Here is a 23983-nt window from a genome sequence, read left to right as displayed (position 1 = left end):
TTAAGTCTAGTGCTAGTTCAGCTAGAATATAGACTACCACATCTATATATTTTTCTTTTCTTTTTTTTTTTTTTTACTACCAGTAGGATTACACTGTGCATACTGACTTATGGCTTGATTTTGCATTTAGGAATTTTGTTTTGGACTTTTTTTTTTGTTCTTGGGTGCATATAATTCCATTATACATTATATCCTGAGGATACACTGTGATTTACTTAGATAGTCCTTCAACGATGAGCATTTAGTTTGTTTCTAGGTGTTTGCTATTACATAAACAGTGCTACAGTGAATGGCCTGTCCATCCATTTACCTTTGCACAGGCGTCCTTAGGATAACATGGCTGCAGATTTGCTGTCATGAAGTATGTGCAGTGACCATTTTGGTGGATAAAGTATGGGCAGATTGCCCTGTGAAAAGGTTACCAATTTACACTACAAGTAGGCTGTGAGTCCTTGTTTTGTCACCCTCGACAACCCTGAATTTTATCAATGTTGGTTAATATGATAGGGGGGAAATAGTATCTAAGGTTATTTGACATTTCTTAATTATGGTTACTTAAACAGTATTTTGTATGTTTGTTGGTTGGAATGTCTGTGTTTAATTTCTGTCCATGAAGAACATTTCTACTTCAGCATCCAGAAGAAATTATAATTAAAAACTCTATTAAGAACTAGGAGAAAGGAGGAAAAAGATTTTATTTGGGGTCCATGTCTCAAGGCAGATTTAATGGGAAGATACTGATTGTTTGATGTTAAACAAAAACTTCCAAAAGTTAAATATGGCAGAAAATGTAGCTTTTATTCCTGTTTCTGCTTTCATTTCATTGGTTCATCTTGGTAAATCACGTAAGAAACTCTTCCAAGGTATTTAGCATAGCGCTTCAATAAAGTTCTAAGGTTAACAAAATCTTAATTGTTATACCATGGAACCTGGCTATCCTTGTAGCAGCAATTCTTTTAGGAGAAAAGAGTGCATATCTAAAAAGTAGAAGTAGCAAGCAGAGAATACAGAAAGAAAAATAAGGTGTTACTTAAAAACTATTTGATTAATTACATTGGAGGCTCTAGTTTTTGAATAAGGGGGATGCTTTTCATGAGGTTATGTAAGGGGATAAGGAGCTGTCTACATAGGACCTGATTTCTCCTTCTTTCCTATTTCAAGACTAATGGAGCTCTCCGAGTCTGTCAGTTCATAAGCAAGTTGATTTGTCTCAAAACTCACAGGCTAAGCCTACTCCTGAAAAAGGCTGAAGTCTAGTACTTTTTGTTTGTTTGCTTTCTGGTACGCTTTTTCAGGAAACTACTAGGTTTTTCTCGCACGGGAAACTGAAATATGCTGGAGAGCAGAGAAAGTTCATTTCATGACATCTGTGTTTTTTTTATACAATTATACATCCAAATGTGTTCTGTAGTTTTGTAGCTCCCAGTCTGTCCCAAGAACTAGATTGATGGCAGCCTGTTAAAGAATATGCTAGAGGCCACTAGGGACCTGGGCTTGTTCTTTGACTCAAAGAGCATGCTGAGGTAGAACAAATTTGTAACTTATTCCCTTCTGCAGAATGGTGGTTTGAGGATGTAGCTGATTCAATCTCTGCTTTTTGCCTATAAAATCACATTTAAAAATATCAGGCTTCTAAGTTCTCTTCTGGGACTGCAAGTGTGTGTGTGTGTGTGTGTGTGTGCGCGTGTGTGTGTACACCCATGTCATTTATTTCACCACTGAAAATAACCTTGATGAATCAAACACTTACTTGGAAGTGACCCCAGAGGTCATTTAGAACAACTTCCTAAACAAAGCAAGAATATTCTTGGCAGCACGTGTGACAGGTGGTCTCTGGGATTTTCCTTGACCACTTCTGTGCGAGAGAAGCTGTTGTATTGTTGGTCAGCTCTGATTCTTAGAAAGTCCTTTATGCTGAGCCTTCATCTGCCTCTCTGGAATGTCACTGCCTTTTACTAAGACACAAACTAAATATCTCAGGGGAATTTTAGATGCTTTGTTCTGGATTAGTGCTTGTAGTCCTAGGTTTTCATGTACGTTTTTAGAGCTTTGCATTGGCCCTGTGTTTAAAAGACTGTCATAATTTATTCTGAGAAATAATGCCATAGTTAGCATATGTATGTCCTGTCTCTTTCCATCTTCGCCCAGACAGCTACAAGTAAACCATCTAAGTATGGTTAAGTAACAAACAAAAACAAAACAAAATAAAAAACCCTGACTTCATTTTCAGTAAGTTACCTCTTAATAAAACTATAAATAACTTTTACGTTATTTAAATAAATTTAAGGAATTTCTCTTTTAAACCTTAAATAACTTTTAAGTCTTTTGACAGTTCAGATTAAATTATATTTAAGACGATATTTTGCCTGAAAACCGGGCATATTTTGAAGACACAAATTCACTGATTATGTTTCCATTTCAAAGGGAATACAAAATTTTGACTTCATACATAGATGTTTTAGCAGTTATATTTACCCAAAAGCTTGTTGCTCTAAGACTTAAAAGGGAAGAGACATATAGAGAGATGTTGCAAAACTCAAATAAAAAATGGGAATATCTTTCAGGCATGCATTTAGCTTAGGATGTAGAAACTTACCAAAATTTTCCAGCTGAAATTTATTATGAAAAATTCCTAGGTGAAAAAAAGATAAGACGGAGTTTCCTGACAGGGGTTCTAGGCATCCACAGTTGTTCCTCCAAGGGTATTAGCAATATATGAATCGGCTTATGACTTCGTATTTCTCCCCTGGCTGAGTGGCAGTTTTACTGTGCCTTTATTGGATTTACTATGGTAATTGGATATGGAATTGTGCCGGGAAGCACATATTTCAATATGTGCACCTTAGCAATCTAAATTGTTAGGATGGTGACTCACTCAACATTTAACAGGGAAATTAGCTGGCTTTGTCTGTGTGTGAACATTTGGGGAGGAGCTGACCCTAGCTTCGGAGACATACCAATGCTCCAGAGCACCTGTGGCAAAATCTAGCCATGGGAATTTGTCTTGATTAGCCAGGCGAGGCTTTGTCAGACACATCTTTGCTTTATTTTGGAGAAGTATCTGATTAGGGGATTCCCTAGCTGAAAAATGATTGGGTATATGTTTAGGACATTTGTTAGCCCATTTAGTTATGCCACTGCCGATTTGGTAAGAGTGCTTCAGCAAGTTCACATAGCACTGTTGGGTCTCCCTTCATTTCAAGGAATATTGTGAAATTCTCGGGAAGGGATAATCCTCATACCCAAGTTGTTTTAAAAATAGTTGTGTTATACAGCCTGTTTCCCAAACTTGTTTGATCATAAGAATCATCTGGGATGCTTGTAAAACTGGAGGCCCACACCTCACTCCAGGTGTACTGAATCAGAATCAGCAAGGAAGGAACCCATGACTCTGTGATTCTGATGATCAGGCAAGTTTAAGAAATACTATTAAATAATATCTATGCAGGAAATTGGAAAGGACAGCTTTGGAAAGAAGACAGTGGTTGCTCCAAGGAGCCAGAGGATTACAGCATGTTACTATCAAACACTAAAATGTCCCTTACTTTTCTGTGATGGAACAAGAAGAATATGCCTGACTGCATCCTCAGGGTTTTCAGGGGGTGGAGGGAAAGGTGGAGGTTGCCCTCTTCAAGAAAAAGCTAAAAATGTAAAGATATATTACATTGCTTTATTGCAGCAGGCAGAATGTCTTTACTCTTCTTCTCTCATTTTTTCCTGTTCTCTACCTGCCTTTGGTCACTTTCCTTTTTCTTGCCCTTCCAGGTTACTTTGTTTGGGACATTTAATAAAACCATGGGCAACATTTTCACACTGCATTTTCTGAGACAATATTTTCTCTCTCTAGAGAAGAGACAATACTTGTGTCGGTTGTATTCCTTCAGCCTGTTTACAAAAACCCGGACACATGTTCCTGTTTCAGCTCGGGAGCTTGTGCATCTGTTGACACTTCAGAAATAATCAGTTTAGATTTCAACAGCTGATTAGCCCTGCCGCAGTTTCTAACCAAACTGAGAAGGAACTCTTAAGAATGTTACCATTTTGCTACTTAGTTGTCTGTACGAAAATATAATAATGGTCATTTTAGAGCAATGCTGTGGTTATAAAAGGCCTTTGCTACAATGATAGTTTCCTTTATTGTACCTCAAAGAAGCTGACTAGTCTGTAAAGAGCAGTTCTTCCAAGACTAATCGCAAAAGTTTCATGAGGGTCCTTTCACTTACAGCAATTCTGAGTGTTAGAAAAAATACTGATGGAATTCCAGGAATATCCTATATGATCTGCTAAACAGTTTCACAGAGACTCCAGCTTCCACACTGAGTTACTACTGAATGTAAGAAATATACCTAATGGTATCACTGTGGCACCCAAGTACTGATTTGCGTGAGATAGGGAGCCACATCCCCATGAGCTGCAGCCAGAAGGAAAGAGGAGAGGCGTGCTTTAAATGCACTTGTGCGAATATTTACCTACTTGACCTTATATTTCTCTAATAGTCTGTAGAAATACACTAGAAATAGAATCAGAGAACATAAGAGAATTGATAGAAATAATGGAGAAGATAGAATCAGAAAGCATAAAACTTATTTATAGAATAGATCCTATAGGTTATTATGCCCCATAATCAGTGAGTACTTATTGAATACTTTATGAAAAATGTATATGGAACAGAGAATTCATTCTTACTTTAAAAAAATGAAATTTCACAGATAGAAATCATAAATAAGTAAAAAATTAAATGTCAGTTGAATATTTTAGATGTGAGTTGGAGACAGCAAACATAACAGTTTCCCAATTATATCCATATAATTAAGGCAGAGGATCCAGTGATTTTTTGGGGAAGAATTGGAGGTTGTCTGCCTTCTAGTTCGGTTCATAAAATTAATCATTTTCTTTCTCTGGCCTTGTCACATTTCTTTCTGTAGTACAAATCTGTTTATCATTCCCCTGCCTTAAAACCTTCATGGCTCCCCTTACCTACAGGGAGTTAAAAAGAGCTGTATTACCTATAAAGAACTAATAAGCTCTTTAGTATTCTATACTACACCCTTTGTTAAACAACATAATCTATTAATCTTCATTTCCTGAAATTCCCGTTCACATATACCATGATTCAACCACAGACACTTGCCACGTTTGTGTTGAACATAACAACTTCTTTCAAATTACCTTATCTTTGCCTAAGCCCTTCCCTTTTCCTTGAATTTCTGTCCCTTTTTCTTGACTCCCAAGAAACTCCCAATCCTTAAAGAGCAGATGTATGTTACTGCTTCTTTAAAGCTTTAATTATTCCCCTGTAATCCTGTAGCATTGAGTGTGTACATACTTCTATTATAGTATCTACCGCATTCTATTGTTATTGTTTTACGTCTGTCTCCAATATTAGCCTTTGAGATCCTCTGTTGCACAGACTGTGTCTTGTTCATCTCTGTACCTGCGATCTTGCAACTGCACCAGGTACAGAATAGGTGCGCCCCTCTCCAATGTTTTGGGAACAAATGACTAAGGGAGAGTGAATGGGCTTTCATGAAGTGGGCTGTAGTGGGGACTGCCCTTAGGGGAAGACGGATGGAATCCCCTTTAGCTGGGGGTGGGGATCAAGTAGTAAAGGGCAATTTTGATCTGACTTCACCTGTCCTTACGTGAACAGGATGCAGTCCGAATCCATAAAGGATGGTGACCTCCGAACCCAGATGTGTAAGGATGGTCTTGCCCTCAGCACTCAAACCTCTTCAGGCCTTGCTTCCTGCTTATTCTTGTAGTTTGGAGGTAGCGAGTATGGATACGTCTGTTGCTGGGCCTCACGGTAGGCTAGAGTATTAATAAGCAAAATTCCTATGGACTTCCTTCTATGTGTCATCTGTAACAGAATAATAACAGTGGTACACCCTTTATTCTTTGTCCCTGTCATATTTCTTCTCTCCCACACTTGCATCTATCCTGTTTGTGCTGGCTCATAGTGTTAGACTTGTAATGAAACTTCCTCTGACTAACCCTAGGGAAATTTGTTTCAGCTCAGGCATTTGCCCTTTGTCAAGCTGACCTATTTCATTAAAAAAATAAATGAGGTTGTGGTGGGAAGAGTACTTAGAACGCTGCAGGAAGGGGCATGCCACCGGTGCCCCAGCAAAGGTTATGTAGATCAGGCTAGTTTTAGTGAAGCATATGAATTGTCTTTGGGCCTTTTTGCTATTCTTTCTTCTTTCTTAGCACTCCTTTTAGAAACCCACTTCCCTTGTGGTACTTTCTTGTTGCTTCACTGCCCCACTCAGTCCTGCCTTCCTTGCAGGGTTGCATGATGATGATACTTGTCTCCACAATCCCTCTCTATCCGAATCAGAACCTGTCTATGGCAGTAGGAATTCTTTTCTCAGCTTTCTGTCCTGTCATGAACAATTCGGTAAAGTCATTCAAGCCGAGATTTTAGAGAGTGACTTAGTTTAATAGATTACAGTTGTATTAGAGTAGCATGTGTGCTTTAGTAGAGGCTTTTCTAGAAATTCGGTCTCAAGTTGTTGTAATACAGTTTTAATAATGGGAATTTCAGGCACCAGATCATACAGGAAGGTATGGAGGAAATGTTTGGGGCCCATGAATATTTTCCTTTTGTTTTCGATCAAATTAATAACATTAAAGTAACTTTTTCTGGCTCCAAAGTAGTATTTGACCTGTGTTGAGACTTTTTGTTTCATGAGTACAGAATATCAGCAATAAAGACTAACTTTGTGGTTAAAAAAGTTGGAGAATATTAGGATCTGGAAGTGACTCCTTGGCCATTCTTTCACCCTGTGCCAAATAATTTTTGTGGGGGGGAGGTCTCAGGTGATATCTATAAGGCCGATGAGAGCTTGAGCTAATAGTAAGATTTGAAACTACCTTTGTCAGTTTGTTGGACTTGGTATTATTTACTTTTGTTTGTTTTGTTTCAATATAAGGAACTTCTGGTTATAGTTTTATAAATACAGGACACATTTACAAATGTCTTTGAATACTGCATAAATATGCACTTGATAATCTTACACCAGAGACCTCTGCCTAGCCCTTCCCTATGGATAAGCAGTGCTCTGTCATGTGTGGTGTGGAAAAGGTGTGCTTGATTTAATAATTTCCACACTTGTCAAAACACTGCCATGGAAAAGAATTGCAACTGTTTTGGTAAAGCCTCCGTAAAACTACAGCTTTTAAATAAATATTCATAAAGATAAAAACGCCATAGGTATAAACATATATTTTGCAAAAATATACAAAACTTTTCTATTTTGGTATCCAATGCGTTTTCCCTCTGAAGGAGGGAAAACCTAGTCAGTTAGTTGGCAGACACAGAACAAGATATAATATAACAGGGATTGTCTTTGCCTGTTTATAAGTCACTTTTCTTTTTTACTTAAAATGTCTTTTTTGCTCCATATCCTGATTATGGTGGTTTTGATTATGAATCAATACATGATATAGAAAATTTTTTTGTTTGATAATTTAAAAGTAAAATGTTGGAATAAAAGAATGCACTTTTCATTTGAAAACATGGTAAAATGGTGTTAAATTTCCAGAATAACCAATGAAAAAGCTTAGTTAATGTGACATTTATCTTATCAATAGAATTATGCAGGCTAGCCATTTCTGAGGAAATACTTTTCAAATCACAAATCAGAACTTGAGGGATACATTTCTCCCCATGTAGTCAGGAGTTCTGGTGATAAATGCAGTTACAGTGACTGTGGTGCTAGAGGTAGGGGTTCGGATTGAGAGTTGAAAGAGGATTGACAGAGTAATTGTTCAAGACCCTGGCCTTAGCAGGGCAAGGGTGTTGATATGCCTAACATTTTGCACATAGCAGATGCTGAACTAGTGACTAGATGCTGGGGCCTAGCTTCTGCCTTGGTTGAAATCGTGGCTCCACTTATGAGCTGTGCAACCATGGATAAGTTACTTAACCTCTCTGGGCTTCATTGCTCTCTGCCCTACACTTCTGTTATAAGGCTGTTGGAAGGATTACATGAGATGATACATGAAACGTTAGCAGCATTTGGGGCACCTAGAAAGTGATCCTGTGAATGTGAAACGCTATTATTAAATAACTGTTGGATGAATGGCAGTGGCTCCTGTGGCTTTCTGAGTTGGGGAGGTGGTGTTGAATGACGGCTCCTTTACATGTGGGCTTGTTGATTGAGGTCAGGAGCTTTTGTGAAATTAATTTCTTTCTTAGTACAGCACAGAATACTCAGATGTCTAAAATTGTGATGTTTGTTTCTTCTCTTTCCTATATACCTTTAATTCTGAGCTTTTTTCGTACTGAACTTTAAACGCCACTGAGTAAAAATTATTAGGTATACCAGTTCTGTGTAGGATTTATAATATGGGTTAGTTTTCCTGGATTGTGATTATTAGATGTGAAAATCCTGATTTTAATTAAGTATATTTTAATGATATGCATTTTATTGTAAATATTTTTTATAGAATGAGTGTAGTTTAATAAGGAGAAAAAGAAAATATGCATAAGTAAAAACAGCGGTGCAACACTCATAATCTCACAATTGCTGCAAAATAATAATAGCAGAAATTCTTATATAGCATTTACTATGTATTAGGCACTGTTCTAATTGCTTTGTATGTAATTTATTTAACAACTTAAAGTATATCCAGGTCATTTTCTACGCCTTTGTAAACATAGAAATGGCTAGGATCATATAATAAAAATTTTTTATTGTATGATTGTTTTTCCCTTAACAGTATGCATTTTAAACACCGTTTTCATGTTATTAAGCATATATATATATATATATATATATCATGATTTTTAACAGCTACTGAGTATTTCATTCTGTGGTAATGAACCTACTAGTACATCATTTTTGTGCTCCTGTAACCAAGGGAAAGTTTACCACTTAAGATGTTGATAACATGACTTTGTTTTTCCAACTATAAGTGTTATTTACCAGAAAGTCAATGAAGTATCATCTATTATTCTTATTAAAAGAGGTTCAGGTGGTACTCTGGTATATCTAAGAGTTTCACCCTATTTTTTGTGTACAAAGTGAGAAAGCTCTGTTGTTACACAGCTATTTTTTTCTGTCATACATCCAAGCAATGTGATTCTGAGATAGCTATTCATTTCTAAAATGTTGTAAATTTAAATAAGACCTAAGTATTTATTATGCCATGTAAATAATTACACTTTCTGGGTTTACTGACATTTGGCAGGTAACATTTCTATTATCTTTTGGTTTTGATAGGAAAAACTTGGTCTAATGCCAATATGACTATTCCGTGGTAGTTAATGGGACATATTTGTTGAGATCCACGTGGTTTGAGTTATGCAGTGCCTTCACCTATCCCTTTAATTTATTTTTAAGGCAGGAGATGAGAGTAATGGATTGGTTTCAGGGTGTGAACACCAGTCTCTGATTGTAGTTCGGGAGATATGTGGATCTGAAGTTGATGGGCAGGCTGCCTGCTTAGCCAGGCGAGCTTCCATTATCTCAAGAACCTGTGCCGATTAGCCTGCTATCATTTTGAGAGACCTCACTATGAAAACAGACATTTTCCCAAGGTGGCGGAGAAATAAAAGGAAATATTCCATCCAAGGTTTAATTCCTCCATTGTTTCAAGCCTATAGAATTGCATCTAACTAATAGGATAGCATGTTTATTCACGAGAGGGCTAATGTCTTATTTTCCTCTCCAGTCACTGTTTCCCTTCTTCCTACCTCAAATTAAGACCAGTTCATCTGTAAGGCATACAGATGTATAATTTTATGTTCTTAGGCCAGTGCCTTGCATAAACTAAAAGTTCAATAAATTTACTGAATAATGAATGAATGAAATTAATTTAAGAACTATGTAGCAATGTGAAATATGATTTATAATAGTATATGTGATTGTATATATTTATCCTCCAGCTTTTTCATAGCTACCATGCCCTGGTATTACCTAATTTAGCTGTGATTTTGCCTTCTTAGTGCTCAGTTGAATCTACTGTTTTGCAACTTTTAAGAGTTAATATGATTTTGCTTTAATTCTAAAAAGCTTTGCCTAGAGGGTTTATGCTTTTGTTTATAAACCTCTTCAGAGGTTTATTCTTTGATCAAAGTCATATTAAATCAGACACTGTGGAAAATCAAATCTTTACACCTTTCAGGAGACTTTTTAAGGAATCTCATAATTTGATTTTCACATTCTTTTTCATATATTTTATTTTGTGACAGTTCATACATTTGGTTCATACGATGTTGTATATCACATAGTCAATTAATATGATCACTAATAATTACATCTCTCAAGTCCATCTAACAGTAAATCAAGGGGTAAAACATGAAAGGCAAAGAAAAAAATAGGTCTTTCTTAATATTTTATTTAATCAAAATACTATTTAATTTTTCTATTGCAATTTACGTTTAGCATCTATCAAATTAAAATGATCAGAGTTCTTGGCAGAGTAAAAAAAAAACATCCTATTTCCCTACAACACACACACATATGTACACCCTTCTATTTTAGAGGCAGATTAAATTTTAGATTTCTCTGAAGAAGATACCATTTTTTCAATAAATCCTGTTGTCATCATTAACAAATATGAGCACTGAAAATATGTTGAAAAATTTCAGTCAGCTGTTATTTGAACATGAATTTTGGAGTTGAGTATCAATGTTGAAGGAATTCAAGAAGACGTTGAAGGACAGAGAGCAAGTCTCTAGCGGATGTGTTAGGCAGGACTGATTGTTATAGGTGTATTAGGGAGAGGGCGGTGCTGCAGTTTCAGTGAGAGACGGGTTCTGCCGGCCTGCGAGTGCTTGCCGTCCTTGTGATAAGTGTAAAAATATCCATTTACCTTTATTTCTTTTAAACTTGGTTACCCGTTGCCCCTCCTTGTCAAACAGATGCCCAATTTAAGAACACAATCCCAGTCAGATTTAGGAACGTGCTAAAACTAAATAAAACAAATACCTCCCTTCACCCCTTCACCCAATTAGGAAAAAATGTTCCAAAATATCAACAGTTACAATTGGAAAAAAGAGAGAGAGAGAATAGAAAAAAAATGAAACTTTTTACTTCAAAAGTTAATTGACTTTATGGGCTTCCCTGATGGTGCAGTGGTTGGGGGTCCGCCTGCCAGTGTTGAGGGACACGGGTTCGAGCCCTGGTCCAGGAAGATCCCACATGCCACGGAGCAGGTAAGTCCGTGCGCCGCAACTACTGAGCCTGCGCTCTGGAGCCCGTGAGCCACAACTACTGAGCCTGTGTGCCACAACTACTGAAGCCCGCGTGCCTGGAGCCTGTGCTCTGCAACAAGAGAGGACACTGCAATGAGAAGCCCACCACAACTAGAGAAAACCCGTGTGCAGCAATGAAGACCCAATGCAGCCAAAAATAAATAAATTTATTTAAAAAAATATTAATTGACTTTCAAACATGGCTTTCTTTTGTTGAGAAACAGACACTTGCACAGTTAAAGGGTTTCTTGAGATTGTACTTGAAATTAATGTAGCATATTTACCAGAGGTAGCCTAACTATTAGTATCATTTGATATATATAGTGGTCAAATTCCAGCAAGTTGATGGAAATGTGAAATTTTGTCTAATTAATACCTTTTCTCCATTGGCCTCAAAGTTCACTCTGGAGAGGCCCTGGAATGCTGGGAGTTGAGGAGGAAATACGATAACTTTCTTCCAGGCTGGATTTAAGGTGTTTTTATACCTAAATACTGTAAAAATTAGGTTACTTTTGGCCTACCATTTTAGACTGAGTTAGAGTTACACCATTGTATGTCTCCTGGATTGTCCCTTGCTACAGCCGTGCCAAGAGCCAGCATGGGTGTGCATTATTAGTCTTGGTGGATAAAATAGAAAGACTCATATTTTTCTGTTATTCTGAGAATGACCACTAGATACCTACATACTTTCATACAGAAGTTTACTATATGCTTATTTCCATTTCGTTTTGAATCCCCTAAGCATTAGCATATAAATCTGGAGAAAGAAGGATATTTGTTCCTACCACCTCTTTTAGTGCCACCAACTTCTCCAGTAGGAGTTCTGGGTAAGAGACATTGAACCCGTGGATTTTAGGAACTAGGTCACCGAGTTCCTTATGAATACATGTAATTATGTTGAGGGTCTCGTTACCTCTTTTACTACTCAATCAGAAGTAGTAAGGAGTTAGGGGATAGACAATAAGCCAGAATGTTCTCATAAGTATCTTTAAGAAACATAGCATAGAAGTGTTTCTTTATCAAGTTTACAGATTTGAAAATCTGGAGCAAAAGACTACATCTACTAGAGATATTAATATGGTTCTATGAAATAGTCAAAAATATATATTTGAGTCACAATGTATGGTAACTTCTTTATAGTGTACTGGTAAATTATAATTACTTAGCATGGTTACTGGTTTGTAAAGTCTTTAAAAAGGACTTATGTGCATCTGTATATAAAAGGGAGAATAAAAGGGAGACCTTAATGCTTATTTAATTCAGCAAATATTTATTGATTATATCCCAGGCCTTGGAAGGAAAGACACAGTCCAGATGAGATGTTTAGATCATATTTGCTGTTCATCATTATTTCTAATAGATCTTAGGAAGTCTGTATTTTGAATGATTTTTCCTCAGTTTCTATATTATGGATGATGTTTTTCTTTTGGCAACTGTAGGGTTAAGGGAAATATTTTATCAAACCAGTCAAATATATTATTGAAACTTGCATTTACAAGTATTAGCTCTTTTAATCTTCATAGGTAGATACTGTTGCCCTCATCTTAAAGATGAGATACATAGCTACAATTAAAAGCCATCAAGAGGTATAACTGTGATTCAAACCTAGTTTGTCTCGCTCCAGAATCCATGTTCTTAGCTAGTATGACAATATTTCCAAAACTACAGATAGCAAGTTATTAATGGGTTGCAAAATCAGTATAGTGTTTTGCAACTAGCAGTTTAATAAAAATAATATGGAATAAAAAAATAAGAAGATAAGATATATTTGTGTGTAGTAAATGTACATTATATGTAGTAGGTATAAATATTGTTTTATGAAACCATTTTTCATAAACATGCATATATATTTAGACACACATAGATATGCATATATATTGAGTTACTATAAAAAATGTATTTCTTATTGTGTATCTAGGTCAAAAACTGCAAGCCACTGAACTACACTATAGAGCCAGTCAATGCCTTGAAAAAGGAAGTAGCCGTTCAGTAAATCTTTATAAAGTTAAATTAATGTATTATTACATTTTTAAAAACCCATACACAATATTAGGCTAAAAGGTTTCTGCTGAGCCTATAATTCCCCTGAGGAGTAGAACTGAAAATGTTAGTCCTACAGTTCCTAACCAATGGACCTGTACCAGTCTAGTGTAATCAATTAATTTATATCCAGTCCCAAATCTAAATTCAAGTCCTTTTCCCTAAATCTTTCTGGTTGGTAACTTTTTATTACTTTAAGACTTGGCCTCTTATACTTAAATGCTGTCAAATAAAATGGTCCAAAATAAGTGGCAGTTCCTAAAAAATCACAACAGTCTAGGTTCCATTAAAGTAATAATATTGTCAACAAGAGGGGTTTATTTCAGCAATGCGAGAATATTTCAATGGTAGGAAATCTATTTATCATATTAAACTAAGGAGAAAAATCATATGCATGTATCTCTATAGACACCGAAAAGACATATGAAAAAAATTAACAATTAATGACCATTCTTCATACTCAGTAAAATAGGATTGAAAGGAGACTTCGTCAGTGTGATAAAATATATTTATATCAGCCCAAAAGTCATGATTGATAGGAACACATGAGGCATGCTTACTAACATCGGAAGCAAGGAAAAATTTGGTTCACTCTCTTTACCATTATTTAATATTGTGCTGGAGGAAACTGCCAATGCAGTTAGATAAAAGAAAGAAAAGAGGATATAAAACTGTGTAAGGAAGAGGTAAAATAATCACTATTTACAGATTATAAGATTTTATGCTCACAAACCTCAGAGAATCAGTTGAAAAATGATCACAAACAATAACTCCGTAATAGGAAAGTTCAAAATTAATATACCTGTTATTTAATGGCATAATATTTATATTAAATAACATGAAAAAGAATACTTAAAAATAGGAAGAACTACTGCATTCTTTGATTGGTACATCATATAGTCTGTATCTCATACTGAACATACAGCAGCATCCATATCTCATACTGAACATCAGGATAAGCTCTGATTTGGAACAAAGATTTAAATGTGAAAGATGAAACCATAAAAGTAGTATAAGAAAATATAAATTTCTTATGGTCTTAGTATGGAGAAGGCCTTTTTAATAAAATTCAAAATCTTAAAGTCAATTAAAAAGATTAATATGTTTGAATTTATAAAAATTTAAAACTTTGACATGGCAAAAAAATCAGCAAAACCATAAATAACAAGTTGAAGGTAAAAATTGCAACTCATTATCAATAAAGATCTAATCTCCCTATTATATAACAAAACCTAATAATTGACAAAGAACACCTAATGGACATCTGGTCAAATTGTCCTAACACATAGTTCAAAGGAAAATACCAGTGACTTTTATACATATAAAGAGTTTCAAAATAGAAAAAAAATCTATAACTACACTTGACAGCATTTATAATCCAGTATATCAGCAAAAGTCCAAATGTGTAATAGCATACTCTATTGGCAAGGCTATCAGGAAATAGGACTCTTATACATTGTTGATGAGAGTATAAGTTGGTATGAATATGTTAGAACAAATGCGTATAAGTTTTGATTTAGTATTCCTATTTCTACAAATTTGTCTTACGATATATTTGTAAAATGTTAAATGTACAAATTTATTCATTGCAGCATTGTTTTTAATAGTAAAAATGGGAAAGAGTTTGCAAATAATGTCCATCAGTAGAGTACTGGTTAAATAAATTAGGTACCTCAACAAGGGGGTATTATGTAGGTGTGTAAAATGAGGAATATTATGAATATGGAAAGATTTCCAAAATATATTGCTAAGTTAAAAAAAAAAAAAGCAAGGACAGAATAATATAAGCTACATTTGTGCAAAAAAAGAGAGATAAATTGCTGATCACTGTATTAAAAATATTGGAAAAGATGTATAAGAAAGCCAAAAAATGTGTTTTGAGGGTATTTTGGTAGAGGGTTAAGGATTCAGAGCTGAGCAGATAGAGGAATGAATTGGAAGTAAGACTCTTCACTATATACTTTGTTAAAGCAAGACTTTTCACTGTGTATATATATATATATATATATATATATATATATATATATACCTTAAAACTTTTTTTTGAACCCTGCAAATATATATATATTTATATATATATATATGTAGTCAACAATAAAAGAAAAGATAAGCACTGAAAATTAAAAAAAACCTATTACTCAGTAATTTTCCTCGGAAGTGGGACTAAAAATGTCATCCCCGTGGTTCCATGCAAGTGTAACTGTAAGAGACTAGCATAATCCACCCATTTGCTTTCCCTCCCCCCAGCATAGATTTAAATTCCTCACACTCAAATCATTTGTTGATAGTTTTATTTATTGTATACATTCAATAATTTTAATTGCATTTTGTCTTGGTTTCCACACTTTAAAACCATCAAGCAATTATCCAAAAATATGTGTAAGTTGTAGTTTAAAAAACCAATTAAACAAAAATCAGGACTGGAATTCATCTTTAAAATTCCTGGATGTTACTATACAACATGCAGCTCTGAAAATTATAATATTATTAAAAATCTCTGAATATATTTTACCTTATTATGCTTATCTCCTTGAAGTATAACATTGTCAAATTGCCATGCTGTAACATGATGGTAATAGTGCTAGTGTTAGGAGTTTGTTTTCATTAGGGTTAAAATTCAGTTAATAAATGTGAATATACAAGACATAATGTAAATGAGAACATCGAACATTATTCAACATGGGATTTAAGAGCTACATCTTACGTTTTGGTAGGATTCATTTATTAGCTGTGAGAATTATTTAACCTTTCAGAAAGTTGGTTTCTTAATTTGTAAAAAAGATACCAATATATACTTGCCTCATAGGGTTGTGGTCAAGATTAGAGTGAATGTCTTTGAAAAAGACCGCTGACTATAAGCATTTATTAGTTTTGTGGTTATATTAATCATGATATGCAACCCTAAAATTCCAAGGTGAATTTTAATAAGGCAGTATGCACAGTTTGCCCCTACCTATAATATTTGATTTATTTGAATGAAAAAGTGAAGTTGATTACAAAAATTTTTACTGTTGTAAGTTTGGTTTAAATTCATTCTTCATTTACTGAAAGTTTGATAGGATCAATTATTAAAATCACTTTTAAAATCATTTCCTCAAACAGAATATTTAATATGGAGAATTAGCTGTTCCATTTAAATTCTTTGAAAGATTTTAAATAATGGTTGATTGTTTTAAAAAACAGCATATCCACTGGAGAGAATAAGATACAGCTATTAAAAATCATGTGCTATAAAGATAATTATGGCATAGGAATTCTTCAAAATACAGAAATTTAAAAGGCTGCACAAGTTTGTTTAGCAGGATCTCAAATTCGTAAATAAAACCCCACTTATATATAAATGTATATATACTTCTTAAAAATAGGAAGAATATACATCAAATGTTAATAGTGGTTATCTTTGAGTATTGGAATTGTGATATTTGTTTTATATTCTTGTCTAGATTTCTGAATTTTATACACGAAACGTGTATCGCATATACGTATAATATTTAAAAAGAAGTGTGTTTTTACACTTACTTTGAGACAATTTCAGGATGAGTAGAATCTAATCACATACCTCCTAAAGAAAAACAGTTCAAAGCTTTATTAACTTTGTTAGTGGAATCTTATTCCAGAAGAGTAGAAGTTGGCACCTGGAAGCACTCTTGGCACGTTTTCGTATTGAGGAGGGGTTTATTTTGGTAAGGTAACACTACCACTGTAGCCTGATGACTACTGAAGTGGGATCAGATCTCAGGTCACATCAGTTCAGTAGCTCAGCATGTAGCTCAGCTCTCTGAAATTGTGGGCCACACTAAGGGTTTTTAGAAGGTGATCCCTATGTCTTTTCATGCATCTAAATCTGCTTATGGAGACCAAATACAGATCACAGGACATTGGGGATGGTAAAAGTAGTACATTAAGCTAATGTAAGGAAAGTTATTTTGTGCTATGTAAATGCAGGTAAAATTTAAAAGAAATATGTAAAGTTCTGCCAGCATTCTGCTCAATTTAAACAAATCCCTACTTTCCAATGGAATAATTTCACATCTTATATAGTCTTCATTATTTCATTTCTTAGCAGCTAGTGTTGTTCTAGTTGACATCAGACATAATACTCATTATGAATACTTGGGGGAATATTCAGTGAGCTACACACTGAAAAGGGATATCTTGTAGGTTTCTATTTAGTAATTTCAGTCATTTTTCCTCAATTTATATTCACTTCATCCTTCTGACAGTTCAAGTTGGTGGCCCTGTTGTCTTTATGTTACCTTTTGCCTAATTGAGGATCATGCCCCTGAATCTTTTCATTTCATTTAATCGTAGCTTTTGAGAGATATTTCAATCCCCTTCATTTTAGAAGTGTAAAAACTGAGACCCAGAAAAGTTAGTGAATTGTCCAAGGCTGTAGTTAGTAAACAGATAAACTTTAAGTCTTCTGACTTCTAATTCAGGCTGTAGTATGCTCTATCATGTTCCAGTTATTTTTGAAAATTCTCAAAAATGTTGTCAAGAAAGGCATAGGAGTATAGAAATATGTATGTGTGATGTATGTTTGTTTTTCTTCCCATAAGTATTCCTGAAAAAGAAATATATATATATATATATCTCTCATGGCAAATTATCCAAATTATCACTGAAAACCTTTGAGATTCTAATGGAAACTGGATAAATGCATGTATGCATTCATACTTAAAATGAAGCATGAAATATATTTGGATTCAAAGATTCCCCTCTCTCAAAAGCTACAACCTTGAAGCCATGAGACCTTATAATTATCATCTCTTGACATAAATATAATGAATCACACCCAAGTAAGAAGTAATTCTTCATGTTCTTGCTCTGCTAAGCCTTAAAGTTCTCAAGGGCAAGGGATTACAAAATATCTTCAGAGGACCATTATTTTGGTTGTCTTTTACTAACAGTCCAAGTGCTTTGTGATGACCCCCTTTTCATATATATTTGAGAGAACCCTAAGTGTTTCTGAATCTGAGCAGGCTAATTTGGCCCCCCATATGATAAAATTATTTCTAAATTCATAATTTTTTCCCATTTATCAACCACATGATATATCTCTTCTTTACCTTATGACCTGATGAGTGCAATGACGGAGATATTTCAAATGAAAATTACATTATAATTTAGAAAAACCTTTTAGCTGAAAAGTATTTAAAAATTAGAGAGATACTTTTTAGCACTATTGTGCAAGTATTATATATTAATCACATATTAAGTACATGGATTATTTAATGTGTTCATCATAGTACTGAATATGAACAAGATATGTGAGAGTGAGACTTAAGATACTTTACTTTTAGATTTTCCAAGTGGCAAAGGGCTTTTAGATATTTGGTATCAGAATGGAAAACCTACTAAAAACAAACATATTTCCTTAAGAGTGGTTAGACCACCTTTTCATTTAGAAAAAGAGTTTGGCCCCCTCTTTCCATAAATTACTATTTTAGAAACTACAGAAGAAAATTTTAAAATAGGATCAATGTTAAAATATTTAAATACTAATTATTTGATTTATTATCATCAGTCATTAGAGTAGTACGCTTTTTTTTAAAAAGAAGTGGTCAATGAGGAAGTCTAACAATTTAAATAAAGTAAGTTTAGGTAAATTTATACCTTTAAAAGGAAAAAAATGGAATCACTTAATTCTTATCACTATATTTCTGATTATGAAAGTATATAGATTGGAGAAAATGTTCTCAAACAGATTATACATTTATCTTTTGCCCCAGAGATGTTATATTATCTGAAGCAGGCAAAAATTAAATAGTGTAAAAGAAGTTGTTTCAAAACTCTTAAATCTTAGTGCCAATATTACAATGAAATAGAGTTTTGTGATAGAGTTTGCTTAACCTGTAAGCTACAGCACAGCAGTTTAACTACAGAGATTTTGAGCATGATGCCAATCTATCAGTAGTTTTTACTGAAGAAGTTTTTTTTGCCCCAGAATTCTGATTTTCAGTGCATGATAGGAGGTAAAAAAGGATCTTTGCACTTCCGTCTTTGGATTTTGGTCACAGTTTTATAAGTTGGTAAGCTTTCTGTAATTGTGTTGTTTTTGTTAGGGAAATACACACACATGTATTACACTTATTGAAATGTTTTAGATAAAATCATTTCATCAAGTGATTTGGGAAAGTTTGAGTCTGTCAGAGGTGATATAATATATTATGTGCAAACAAAACTTTCAGGTGAGAAAAAAACCAGTTCAGAAATTAGAATATTCCTTCACTGTGTGTGTGTGTGCGTGTGCGTGCGCGCGCGCGCGCGCGCGTTTTCCCTCACTTCAGTGGTATTCTTCCCCTTCCTTCCCAAACCTCTTGTGTATTTTCACTAATAGTGATGTCAGGTTCTTTAAGAGAGCGGATGGAAAGGAAAACAGCAGGGGAGGAGAGGATTGGCTCTTCGGGGAATGATTGGGAGGGAAGGCAGTTGGGGAATTGCTTTCTATGGGTAGCTTATGGGGGAGAGCTCTGCTCTAGGAGAGGCGTCACATCTTCAGGGAGGTTCAGGGGAATAAACGGTCAGGAATGACTCACTTCAGGGAGTCATTGGAATTGAAAGAAACACAGCCATGAAGGAATTCTGTTGGATACTCCTCAAAGGAGACCAGTGAGGGAAGGCAGTGAGCTCCTCTGAGAAAATTCTAGGATAGAAGCAGGGAGTGGGGAGGAGTGAAATCTCTCCACTACTTTTGTTGTTGGCTCCACTTAGGTCCCTGGTGTGAGGAAGGATCTAGAGAGTGGTAGTTACAAATTGGTTGGCTGTGTAAATCTGTTTGCGTTTGTGAATGTTGTTCTGATTTCCTCTTCCTTTTACCATCTTACCTGAGTGTGGGAATGGCTGAAGGCTTTATTGCTATCTGTGTGTTGCATGCTATGTGGATCTTTTAAGGTGTGACCTTATCGAAGTTGGCATCTAAATGCAAAGGAAAATGCTGGGCAAGCTCGTTCTAGTTGTGGTTCCTGTCACCAGACCATAGCAACGTGGAACAATGGATACATTACCTGAATTCACTGGGTGTAGGCAGAGTCCCTGCTTCCATGCTCGTTCTTATCAGTGTTTAAAATAGCACCCAGTACTATGAGTACTATCTATCTATCGAGAGAACACCTCCTTCTCATTCTCTTCTTTTCCCTATGCTTGGTGCATATTTTAAGGGGGGAAGGCTTTTGTTTGAGTAGTTAGAAAATGTGGAAAAACAAGATTACAAGGTCGGGGTGAAAGTAGTACAAGATTGGAAGAATGAAACTCTTTTTCTTCACTCGGAGTAAAATGATACTCTTGGCTCAAGGCCAGAGAAACATAGGAGTTAGGATGGTGCGGACAGGCCTGGCAACAAGTTTGTTAAGGAATGGGCTGAGAGAGCTCTATCTCTGCCCCGTGGTTTACTGTTGTATTTGCCTTTTAACTCTTTGTTTTTTTGTCTGTTGGAAGCAGTGGTAGAGAGATTACAATAAGGTTCAAAACCACAGCAAAACAAAACTTTAAAACACCTGTGTGGTAGCCTAAGAGATAGACTAACAGGTTCTGTTTTAACCATGCTGATAATTTTTTTTAATTGATTTGGAATCTTTTATTTTATTTTTAAATTTTTTTTAAATTGAATTTTATTTTTTTTTTGAATTTTGTTTTTTTTTATACAGCAGGTTCTTATTAGTTATCCATTTTATACATATTAGTGTATATATGTCAATCACAATCTCCCAATTCATCACACCACCAAGATAATTTTTTTTTTCTGAGGGTTTTTGCAAGGCATGGAATAGTTAACCCTCTTTTTCTCCTATATTTTACTCCTATACTTCACCTATATTGCAAATAGAATCTGAAGTGTGTGAGAAGTAAAATAAAGGAAACAAAACACAATTTTATGCAGAAAATATATACATATTCTGAATGTGCCCTTTATAGGACATAATTAGCATTCTTTTTATTCAGTACATTTCAAAATATACTATTCTTTTTATAATTTTAACATTTTCCTTATAAATCTGATCACTTTATTTGTAATTATTAAAAAAATTTACAGTGTGTTTTTCTGTAATAATTGTTCTAAGTTATAAAAACATCTTTAGAAATCTATATACACTTTATAATAGTTATTTGTTAAGTTCCCTTCAAATATTGTATTAATTATCCAAAGTTTACAAAACAAACATTTATTGAAGATCAAGTTGTAGTTTTAAGAAGACATTTTCTTTCAGGGAATGAAGGTAACAGTAAGAAAGTTTAAAGAGAGTTCCTACTCTTTCCTTAAAAAAAAAAAGCCTATTCATCTTTTGTCCTCATGCACTCCTTCATTTATTCTTTCATTCAATGTACGTTCATCAGGTGCCTGCTAAACTTATACTAAGCCTCTCCTTTTTAGTGTGTTGATTTGATAAATCAGGTTACCTTTTGTAAACGTTAATAAGATACTTTTATAGGCAGTCCAGGCTCTGGAGACAGTCAGGCATAGGTTAAAGTCCAAGTGTCTCTGTTAGCTGTAATAAACATGTATACATGTCTGTCTGTCTATCATCGTTGATCACAATCTATCATCATTTACTCCAAAAAATTGCTAGCTACTAAGTGACCTTGTGTGAATAAATTAATACCTCTGAGTTTCCGTTGATATACCTATATAAGGAGAAGCGATAATACTTACATTTGTTGACTTCGTCAGAATTAGATGAGGTACGTAATGAAGCCTCCTCTATAGTATTTGGAATAGTATAGGAGCTCAGTTACTTATCATTGTTATTGTTTATATTCTCATTAGCATGACTACTCTATGGGCTTGAGCCTCCAATTATTTTCTTGCCTCCATGCTGTCTTACTCTCTTATTTTTCCATTACTGCCTACTCCACAATATTCTAGAGTAAAAAAAAAAAATCTGTTTTCAGCTGTCCTGTTGGTCATACTTGCTTCCATCCTGGTGCCTTCATGCATGCTGTTGTAGAGTAGCAGGAATGCTGAGAAAGCACTGCTTTTTTCTTCTTCCTCTGGTACAACTGGGAATGCGAGAGAAAGAGTGGAATAGTTCATTATTAGTAAAATCAACAGTAAATTTTCCTACAAACTCAATATAACTGAGGCCTCCTTCTTTTAAATAATATATATGGTCCTATCAAAACTTTTAGCTCTATGCTGTGGGTCTTTATGTATCCTTTTTGTTAATTTCTGATAATGAGTTATTGGTATCTTAAGAGACTGACATCTTATTTCTGTTTAAAATGCCATAATGCTTTTATGTTGGAAACAAAGAAGAGGTTCAAAAACAACCTCCAGACTTGTCTTGGTGAATTGTGAAGTGCTCTGGTTGATTTTTGTTTGAACTGCATTTTATGGTCAAGTACTGTACTGCACTGTGTATTTTAATTCAGCATTGAAGATTCAATCTGAAAATTTTTTCTTTTTCCACTTTCTCTTTATTCTTCAAGAGCTTATTACCTTTGCTCCAGCTGGAGAAAAGGTGGGCAAACAGATACCTTGACAACTGCTAACCATGTCTTGGCTTTCCTGGGTACAGAAAATAGTTATTTCTAGGATAGTACATCTGTCCCATCTGAAAGATGCCAGTCACAAATTATAATATAATTGAAAAAATGAAAATCGCCACAACTTTAAAACTATGCATTATATGTGCTTCTATCTTGGTTTTACCAAAAATATGAAAAATCTATGTAGCAGATGCAGGTTTACAGCCCGCAATTCACTTCCTGTTGGCTTGCATGGTGACAGTGTTCATCTAAGTGCCAGTTTTGAATACTGGTAACTGGTTATGGATCAGTTAGTTACCTGAAATGGTAGGTTTATTTGTTAAGGGAGGAATGACATTATTTCCTGTCCTTTGGACAGAACTAAAGTGAGAATAAAGTGGTAAGAATGTTCCTTTGCACTTTAGGTGTTAATGTACTATCATTTGTGCTACTGATTTGATTGCCACAGCTACTATCATTAGCATCTTGGACCAAACATGGAACAAGCTGTACTCTATTCCATGTATGATGGAATACAGAGACTGATTAAAAGTACTTTGAAAGGCACTGGGGTTTTTTTTGATAGCTGACTGTGACCTTATACACTGGGGTCTTAAAGTTACTTTCATTTGCGGATATTAAACATTTTTAATCATTGCTTCTTGAAATGAAATATAAATTTAATTTGGACCTAGGGAAGGCTCTTCTCCATTTGAAACTCATTTGTTTTTGTAACCTCAGAATCATCTTCAGAGTAGGTAGTGTCAGTCACCAGAAAAACCTCAAAGTGAAGAAAGCTAATATAAGTCCTTTTCCTAGGGCATTCTTAAGGCAGATTGGAGTGAAGTTATCTATTCCATTTCATTTCTGATGTCTTTTCTGGACTACTTTAGGTAAGGAAGCTTTTCATTTGACATCTGGAAGAAGAAAAGCTCTTTTTTTTTAACATCTTTATTGGAGTATGATTGCTTTACAATGATGTGTTAGTTTCTGCTTTATAACAAAGTGAATCAGCTATACATGTACATATATCCCCATATCTCCTCCCTCTTACGTCTCCCTCCCGTCCTCCCTATCCCACCCCTCTAGGTGGTCACAAAGCACCGAGCTGATCTCCCTGTGCTATGCGACTGCTTCCCACTAGCTATCTATTTTACATTTGGTAGTGTATATATGTCCATGCCACTCTCTCACTTCGTCTCAGCTTACCCTTTCCCCTCCCCGTGTCCTCAAGTCCATTCTCTACGTCTGCGTCTTTATTCCTGTCCTGCC

General features: G+C 34.9%; 1 protein-coding gene across 17 annotated transcripts in view; it reads left to right on the top strand.

Annotated features, from left to right (window-relative positions):
• Positions 1-23983, top strand: part of IKZF2 (IKAROS family zinc finger 2) — a 219730-nt gene that overhangs the window by 68621 nt on the left and 127126 nt on the right. For 2 of the 17 annotated variants that reach the window (XM_082467483.1, XM_082467481.1), the window contains exon 2: positions 22673-22767. The exons of the other annotated variants lie outside the window; for them this stretch is intronic. The gene's annotated coding sequence lies outside the window, so the exon portion shown is untranslated. The remainder of the gene's footprint in view (positions 1-22672; positions 22768-23983) is intronic. 17 annotated transcript variants of the gene reach the window in all.

This window comes from Balaenoptera physalus (genome assembly GCF_965194825.1).
Source record: "Balaenoptera physalus genome assembly, chromosome: 6".
NCBI lineage: Eukaryota > Metazoa > Chordata > Mammalia > Artiodactyla > Balaenopteridae > Balaenoptera > Balaenoptera physalus.
The sequence above is the reverse complement of the archived record's forward strand: the minus strand, read 5'-3'. Positions and strand labels throughout refer to the sequence as shown.